This window comes from Camelus ferus, chromosome 11 (assembly GCF_009834535.1).
Source record: "Camelus ferus isolate YT-003-E chromosome 11, BCGSAC_Cfer_1.0, whole genome shotgun sequence".
Lineage (NCBI taxonomy): Eukaryota > Metazoa > Chordata > Mammalia > Artiodactyla > Camelidae > Camelus > Camelus ferus.
This window is the reverse complement of record NC_045706.1, coordinates 35,294,242-35,303,241: the sequence shown is the minus strand read 5'-3', so window position 1 is coordinate 35,303,241 and position 9,000 is coordinate 35,294,242. Positions and strand designations below refer to the sequence as shown.

The 9,000-nt window shown below is 37.7% G+C and overlaps 1 long non-coding RNA gene across 1 annotated transcript in view; it reads right to left on the bottom strand.

Moving 5' to 3' along the window:
• Positions 1–307: 307 nt before the first annotated feature.
• The window catches only part of LOC116667144, a 36,455-nt gene continuing 27,762 nt past the window's right edge, over positions 308–9,000 (bottom strand). Inside the window, exon 6 of the long non-coding RNA XR_004323922.1 lies at positions 308–1,519. This is a non-coding gene — a long non-coding RNA (uncharacterized LOC116667144). The remainder of the gene's footprint in view (positions 1,520–9,000) is intronic.

Sequence of the window (9,000 nt, the reverse complement as noted above, 5' to 3'; positions counted from 1 at the left end):
GCATTAAGTACATTCACAGTGTTGAGCAACTGTCACCAATATCCATTTCTAGAACTTTTTCATCATCCCAAATTGAAAGTCTGTATCCATTAAATAATAATCCCCCATTCCTCCTTCCCTACAGCCCCTGGTAACCTTTATTCTTCTATTCTCTATCTCTGTGAATTTACCAATTCTAGGTAAATCATATAATGGAATCATAAAATCTTTGGCATTTTGTGTCTGGCTTATTTCACTTACAATGTTTTCAAGCTTCATCCATGTATCAGAATTTCATTCCTTTCTAAGGCTAAATAATATCCCATTGTATGTATATATACCATGTTTTGTTTATCCATTTTCTGTTGATGAACATTTGGGTTGTTTCTATCTTTTGGTTATTATGAATATTTCTGTTTGAGTCTCTCTTTCAGTTCTCTTGGGTTAATCCCTATAAGTGTAATTGTTGGATCATATCATACTTCTATGTTTTTGAGGAACCACTAAACTTTTCCACAGTAACCTCCACATTTTACATTCCCATTAACAATGCACAATGGTTTCAATTTCTCCACATCCTCACTAACATTGGTTATTTTTTTTCTTAATGATAGCCATCCTAATGGATGTGAAGTGATTAGATTTTGTTTTATCAAAAATTTTTAAAGCACAGTTTAAAATGTCAAATACTGTCTTATGGTTTATTAGGAAAAACATCAGTCATATCCCCTCTCCCTTCCTTTGAGGCAATAATTTTTATTTCTTTTACTGGTCATGTTGGCATTTATCTCCACTCTTTAAAGAACATGCCTTTACTTTTATTTCTTGACTTGCAGGTTTTGGTATCATCATATAATATGACTGCTATGGAATATGATTGCTTTCATCACACATGCACCTTCTTTCCTTTTTCACACCCCTCATAACATGGTCATTGCAAATTATCTTTTGATTATATCAATCAATGTAATGTTTATATTAATATGACTATGGAAAAAATACTTACAACTGAGCCATGTAGGAAACTGTGATTAATTTTTCTTTCCTGAATAGCTTTTTACTTGCCCTGGAGGTAATTTTCTTGTTTTGTCATTTGTTTAGTTTTCCATGTACTTATTGCTAATTTAATCCCCAGTTTTTTGGAGGTTTTTTTTTTTTAACCAGTTCTCTAAATCTTAAGATATTTAGATGCACTGATTCCATCTCCCTGATGAAACATCTTTCAGATTCTTCTCACAGGCTTTCATTCAGTCATTATGCCTGATATATGGCTGTCATCTTGGGACTTTCCTTTGACTATCATTCTGGGCTTACTTTCCTTACTGTCCTAGATGTATCTCCTGTCCTGTCCACTTCCTTGGTTTAATTTCTTATTTTAATGATGATGGTAAGAATCACTGTAAAATGCTTTGTCTGGACAGGTTAGTTAGGGGAACTCTGATGTCACTGCTTTTAGTTTTTTTCCTCCTGATCTGATCAGATAAGTGTCTTCCAATCTTCAGTATGAAGGATGAAACGGTAAGCTTCTGGTATTATGGACCTGGGGAGAACAAGATGGTTGGGTAGAGACGGCTCCAACGTGCATACATTCCCTTAATCTCACTGTTTTCTATAAGGTTCCCCCAACTTCAACTTTCCTTCGGAGTCCCCAGACAGAAACCTGTTTTACTCTCTCGTGAGAATATACCTACAATGAAAGAGGAGTGGTACTGAAGTTTTTCATGGTAAAAAGGCATCTGGTGATCTAACCATTTCTTAAATAAACTTACAATGAATTTTCCTTATTTCAGTCTCTTTTTTTCACCTAATTTCCAGAAGAATTGGATGCTGCCAATTCCTGAGACTCTGAGGATTTTTAGTATAAAACAAGTTGCTTCTTGACTTTCCTACTTCTGCCAAAGTAATTCAATTGTGGGGAGGACTGCAAGTCCTTTACAACTCATCCATCATCTTTCAAGTTTCCAAATGTTGTTCTTTTTGTTTCTTCTCCCATTTCCCCTATCTTGTGGGCCTTAAAAATTCATTGTCATTTTAATTGGATTTGGCAAGAACAAAATTTGATGCATGTGTTTAGTTTATCCTCTATATCTGGAAGCGCCATTAAATTTCTAACAAGTATAACTTGACATAATGATGTCTAAATTTAATCAATGTGTTTACCCTTCACCTCTAAAAATACATGGCCTTTAGAAACCTTTAGTACTGATCACCCCATATTCCTTGTTAATATTTATTGCTTTAATTTCACCTTTTGGTGATACTTTCACCCCCAAATTAGCCATCATTACTCCTGTTATTGTTGTTTATAAAAGTGCTTATTTAGTAACTTATTTGTTTACAGATTTTTTTGCTCACCTTTTCTTCCTGTATCTGACCTCTCCTTCTGGGTTCAGTGTTCTTCTTACTGAAATACACCTTTGTCTAAGACACTGTTGATGCCCTGCTCAAAACCCCTTCACTGAACTGGTGAGTGGATCCCATAGGTGCTGTGTATTGTGTTGGCTACTAGTAGTTAACATTCCTCTCCTGAGGATTGCCTTCAAGCCAACAATTCCAGAAAATACCTGGAAGTTTGCACCCTTTCTTCAGGGATCACTTGCAGCCAATGACTGACTAATACGTGAGCAAAATCCTCCAGAATTATGGTGCCACTGATCCTCCAGAATTCCCTATAGGATCAGTCTAAAGCTAGACTTCAGCTGAGCTCACATCTTTGCCAGTTTCCCTTCCAGTTCTCACTCCCCTCCTTCAGGTTCCTTCTGAGAGCATTCCCTCAGTAAGTCACTTGGACACAAATGTAGGTCTCAGAGCCTGCTTCAAGGGCCCAGCCCAAGGTAGTTGATTCTAGTAGTCCTAAATTTGATCTTAAGGATGAAATTCTGGAGTCTGCTCTTTCACCAGCTAGTTCAGTGAGGGCTTTCTCACTGGAGATAGTCTGTGGCATGCTGCTGCAGTGCAATACCTAACACTGTCACTTATGGTGACCGAGACAGGATATAGGTAGAAGGGGTTGCATTAACTTGTGTGATGTATTTGAGAGTACAGGAGACAGTAACTTGAAAGACTGTGAAACTGGCAGACTATTGCTAAGCATCACTGCTGTACTGAGCAATGTAGATGACAGGAAGAGAACTATTAAGCACCAGTTGAAATCCAAATATGAGTCAAAGAGCCTTGTTGGCAACTTTTAAAGAGACCCTCATCACTGGCAACCAGAAGGCAGACTGAGCTGAAGACCAGGCATAAGCCTCAATTAAGAGTGGCAGAACTTCAGAGAAGATGAATTCTCAGCCTCAGCAAGTCCCTTTGACAGTCAGGGCCCTCAAAAGAAAGGAACGTTGGGATACAGATACTGTAACCAAATAGGGTAGGGGGTCCCCATGAAAGAGAACAAGGCATGGCTTTCTTGACATAAGAGAAGCCATTTTTGGCCTAAGACATTTTGTAATCTAAGCCTGGCCACAAAGCTTGTCCTTGAACAGGTTTTAGTAGTTATTGATCTTAAGGGAACAAAAGAATGCAGAAACAAAGGACTGTTCTCAGCCAAGAGAAGAAACAATAGTAGTTAGTATCTGCAAGTCTCAAACTCCTAATCTATCCCTTCTCACCCCATTTCCCCTCTGGTAACCGTAAATTTGTTCTCTATGTCTGTGAGTATGTTTCTACTTTGTAAATAAGTTTTTTTAGATTCCACATATAAGTGATGTCATATGGTATTTTTCTTTCTCTTTCTGGCTTCATTTAGAATGACAAACTCCAGGTCCATCCATGTTGCTGCAAATGGCATTATTTTACTCTTTTTATGGCTAAGTAGTATTCCATCGTATGTATATACCACAACTTTACCCTTTCATCCATTAGTGGACAATTAGGTTGTTTCCATGTCTTGGCTATTGTAAACAGTGCTGCTGTGAACATTGGGGTGATTGTGTCTTTTCGAATTATAGTTTTCTCCAGATATATGCCCAGGAGTAGGATTGCTGGACCATACAGTAAGTCTATTTTTAGTTTTTTAAAGAACCTCCATACTGTCCTCCAAAGTGGCTGCACCAATTTACAATCCCACCAACAGTGTAGGAGGATCCCCTTTTCTCTATACCCTCTCCAGCATTTATTATTTGTAGACTTCTTAATAATGGCCATTCTGATTGGCTTGAGTGATACCTCATTGTGGTTCTGATTTGCATTTCTCTAATAATTAACAATGTTGATCATAGTTTCATGAGCCTGTTAGCCATCTGGATGCCATCTTTGGAGAAATGTCTCTTTAGGTCTTCTGCCTGTTTTTTGATTGGGTTGCTTGTTTTTTTTATATTAAGTTGTATGAGCTGTTTGTATATTTTGAAAATTAGTCCCTAGTCAATCACATCATTTACAAATATTTTCTCCCATTCTGTAGGTTGTCTTTTCGTTTTGTTGATGATATCCTTAGCTGTGCAAAAGCTTTTAAGTTTAATTAGGTCACATTTGTTAATTTTTGCTTTTATTTCCATTACTGTAGGAGCTGGTTTGAAAAAAAATGCTGTGATTTATGTCAAAGAGTGTTCTGCCTATGTTCTCCTCTAGTTTTATAGCATCTGGTCTTACATTTAGGTCTTTAATCCATTTTAAGTTTATTTTTGTATATGGTGTCAAAGAATGTTCTTTTTAAAAAGAGAGAGAGAGAGAAGAAACAATAGCAAAGATAATACATCAGTTGTTAAAGACTCCCAGTTTCAGTGGTTTATCTGAATGGATTAGCCTGAAACACTCAACCACCAGATCAACTGGAACCTAAGGGATGATGATGATGATGATCTTTTCTGACTCTCGTGACTTCAATCAACTAAAGCTTGCACTCTGTCGATTGTCCAAGCCCCTTCATGAATATGCATGTACCCTTAGCTTAAAACTTCCCCAATTTTGTTGTTGGAGAGACATTGCTTTGGGAAAGATCCCTGGTATTCTTTTCACTTGCTGCAAGTACTAATAAATCCTTCCTCATCCTGTTCTTTGGCTTGGTTGTGTCTTTTGGCTCAATGGCCACCAAGAGGTGAATCCAGTTTTTCAGGTAACTTGAGGACCTTGATCACCCAGTTCCTCTGAACACCCTGGACCTGCAGAGGTAGCCCACTCTCTTTTTGGGAGGTAGAAGAACTTCTCTCTGCTTGAAAACTGTATAAAGCTTCAAATGAGTCAAGTATCTCACAAAATAATGCTGGCCAGGCTCAGTATTCGCCTTATTTCTCTCCTGTCCATCAGCTAATTCTGGGATCAATTGATAGTATGACCCAACTGGGGAAGTACAGGGTCTACTAAGGGAAGAGAAAAATATATGGCAAAGGACCTCCTGGATCTGGCTGACATCTACCAGTAGGAACCCAGAGAATAAGCCTGGAAGTGGACCGTATGGTGGTAGCACTGTCCAGCAACACGAGATTTAGCACCATGACAAAGACCCTGGAATTACTCTTGGAAGCTTGGCTTTCCTACTATTTCTGTGACTTTAGTCATATTTTAATCTCACCTTCCTCATCTATAAAATAGAGAACTTGAGCAATGTTTATCAATCAGTTGTTTCAACAAATATTTATTGGCCATTCAAGATACACTAGGCAGTGAGTCCCCAAAATAGACGTGGCCCTTGACCTTGTGAAGCTTAGTGGGAGAGACTTATAGTAATCAAGTGAACAAAACAAGGGCCTCTCTCAGGAGGTGATACTAAGCTGACAACTAAAAGATAAGAAGTCAGCCATGAAAACAGCTTGCCTAGAGCTTTTCAGGCCAAAGGGAATGGAAACAGGCCCTGAGAGGGAGATTGGGTGTCATCAACTGACAAAACTGATAAAAAGGTCTATCCAGTCTATCCAAACTGATAAAAGGTCAGAGCTACACTGATAGGTTCCCTTGTTTTGCTGCCTAGGTTTTAGAATTCTACTTAATATTAGTTTTGTGCTTATAGGCAAAACTACCTTTGATGTATGATACAGATTTAAAGTTATTACTATGAACTCACACATTGTTATTTTTGGACTTAAACAATAACATTATTTATTCATCCTGTTAAATACCATGTACTTTACAAATATAGTTTATCTCATTTAATTTTCCAATAATCTTGCAAGATAGCTAATATTACCCCATTTACAGATGAGGAAACCAAGGCTAAGAGAGAATCAAGGGTAAATAACTTGCCCAAGATCATTGAGTACCAACAAGAGCACTTTTTTCCGCACTATCTGCCCCCAAAAATCTACCTCAGCAGACCTGGTTGTGTATCTCCAAATGCAAAACTCCAAGGGCTTTACTTTATTTTAATTTAAAGTTTTGGCCCTGAAATGTAGCATATTACTTTAAAGTAGAAAACAAATTTTAAAAAGCCTTTCCTTGATGGAGACAATGAACACCAAGTTTGTTTTTTTGGGGTTTTTTTTTTTGTTTTTGTTTTTTTTTTTGTCTAGTCTGTATCTAACAATTCTCTTCTTAAGCTAGGACACTATTTTAACAAATCAGCCCAGGTTTGATTTGGATGGCATAGCTAAAAAAACCCAACTTGGTTAAAAGTTAAATTCAGTAAATGAAGGGAGTAGGAACTACACAACAACAACAATAACAATAAAAACTAAAGATAAGTAACAAATAGCATATTAAATACTTAAATTTTTGATGATTATATCTGAAGGAGCTCCTCAGTATTTTATATTCTAAAGGGATGCTGCTGGTGACTTACTTATTAGGGAGTTCTGGAGAGCACTGGAAAATAATTTACAAATTAAACTTATTAAACTTATATTTTAAGGGCCAATCCAAAGGCTACAAATATGCTAACTAAAATTCAGGTGTGTATAAACAGATAAACAAGCAAACTTTGTATTGTTGCTGCTGAGCTTCAATTTCATAATGATAGAATAAAACACCAATTTTATCTTTTTGAAGTTCCTGGGAAAATGACAAAAGACTAAATAAAGGCACATTTTCTTGGCCCAGAAACATACTCCTCAAGTTAGGATAGGATCAAATTCAAAGGCTATTACCTATATGTACTGAGGCAAGGGTAATAAAAGAGTCAAGTAATTCAAGGTGGTGGAAGAGACAGTGGCTGTTTCAGCATAATAATTAAGAAGTGCTGAGAGGCATTCTCTCTGGTCTGTCTAGTCAAAATGAGAAACTGGTTTTGAAACTACTCCAATTTAAATGACTCTCACTCTACCAGGATGGAACCTGATGGAACTGGCAAGGTTAAATGGATAAAGAAGTGGGAGAGGCCTGGCTGAGAGAGGCCAAGGAGGGCAGTTGTTCTCAACCTGGACTTTGCATTGCCCTGGTGGGATTTTAAGGGGTTAAAAAAAAAGGGGGGGGATGCCCAAAGCCTCACCCTAGACCAAATGAATCAGACCTTCTAGGAGTGGGTATTGCCTAGGTATTGATAAATTTGAGAAACTCCTTAGGAGATTCTAATGCATGGTATGGACTGAGAATCACTGGGTTAAAGAAACTCAGGGGCTGTGAAGCAAAGTGGAGGGGGATGAGAAAGGGTACAGAGGGAATGGGTGGCCTTGAGAGACTGAAGGAGCCGTGCCCCTTAAAGTGCCAGGGCATAGGACTGAAGAGGATGAAGGAGCCACTCCCCAAACCCTTAGTCCCCTGTGAACCTTGTATGGTTTGGAAGATATGATTCAAACATCAGTTAAAGGACCAAGGCTTCTTCTTGACTGTTCATGTGTGACTGGCTGAGATAACAGAATTTTAGACTGAACCACCTCCCCGCCCTCTCACTTTTTAGCGCATAGTACTGAGGTTTCATTATTTCCTAAGGTTGTTCTTAAAATGAAAATAGGAACGTGCCAAATGGATTCACTTTCTCTGCCATCCAACATGCATGTTGGTCACCTATAAATAAATTATTTTAGTTTGAGTGAGTGTCTGAATACTGACTGAGTTTCAGTTGCTGAGAGTCTGTGGTAACCAAGCCCTTCACAGGCTTACATTGGAGTGTGTACGTTAGAAAGTTTACATATGAGCTACCTCAGTATGGTTGATAGAAAAGATTACAGAAATTTCATCATTGCTACTAATACCCATAAAAAGAAATTCTGTGGAAAGGGAGGGTATAGTTCAGTGGTAAGAGTGCCTGTTTAGCATGCATGAGGTCGTGGGTTCAATCTCCAGTACCTCCATCAAATAAATAAATAAACAGACAAACCTAATTATTTCCTTCACCAAAAAAAAAAAAAAAAAGAAAGAAAGAAAGAAATTCTGAGGAAATAGAAAGAAGTTTCCTCTGTGGGCCTTGAATTAATGCAAGTTCAGAATAAAGAGTAGACTTGGAAGCTAGGATTTTAAAGATCCCATGACAGCTTTTTTTATTTTTGTTTTTGTTTTTTTTTCTAATGTAAAATGTCTCTACTGGTCCTGATATGTCCTACATTAACCATTTACTGGACCTCAGGACAAGTGCAAATGTTGCCTCAGATGAATAGCAGCATTAGCTCTATTTATCGCATTAGTTATTCAGCTGGCAGAATCTTGCCAGAACTGGAAAAATCAGTAAATTCTAATAAATAAAAAGAAAGATCTTAGATTTGGGATGCTACTTTGGACTGGTAAGACTCTTCAGTTGCTAGCCTCCAGACTTAAGCAATTCCCCTGAACTCAGTGGGTATATATGAGTGCCAAAGAAAGGGAGCATTGAAAAAGAAATAAATAAATCTGAATACATGTATTGGCTGTTTAATACTTCTTAAAAATCAAAATTCAACTGAATAAATTTTAAAGATCTTATAGGCTTCATTCAGTGATTCATGGGTCATGGGCCCAATCTAGCAGACAAAAAGGAGCCCTGAGGAGTTGAACAAAATGAAAGATTTTTATAAGCAGAGGTAGCAGGAACAAGGAAGCTACACTAGGCAAAAAACCAGATTAGTTACTGCAAGGTTACTTTCCCTATAGGGAACAGCAGGGGTTTTTCAGGCAGATTATCTAATTAATGCTAATCAGCGATTCCTGATTGGCTGGTTTAAGATTGCATTTCTGGGAGAGCTG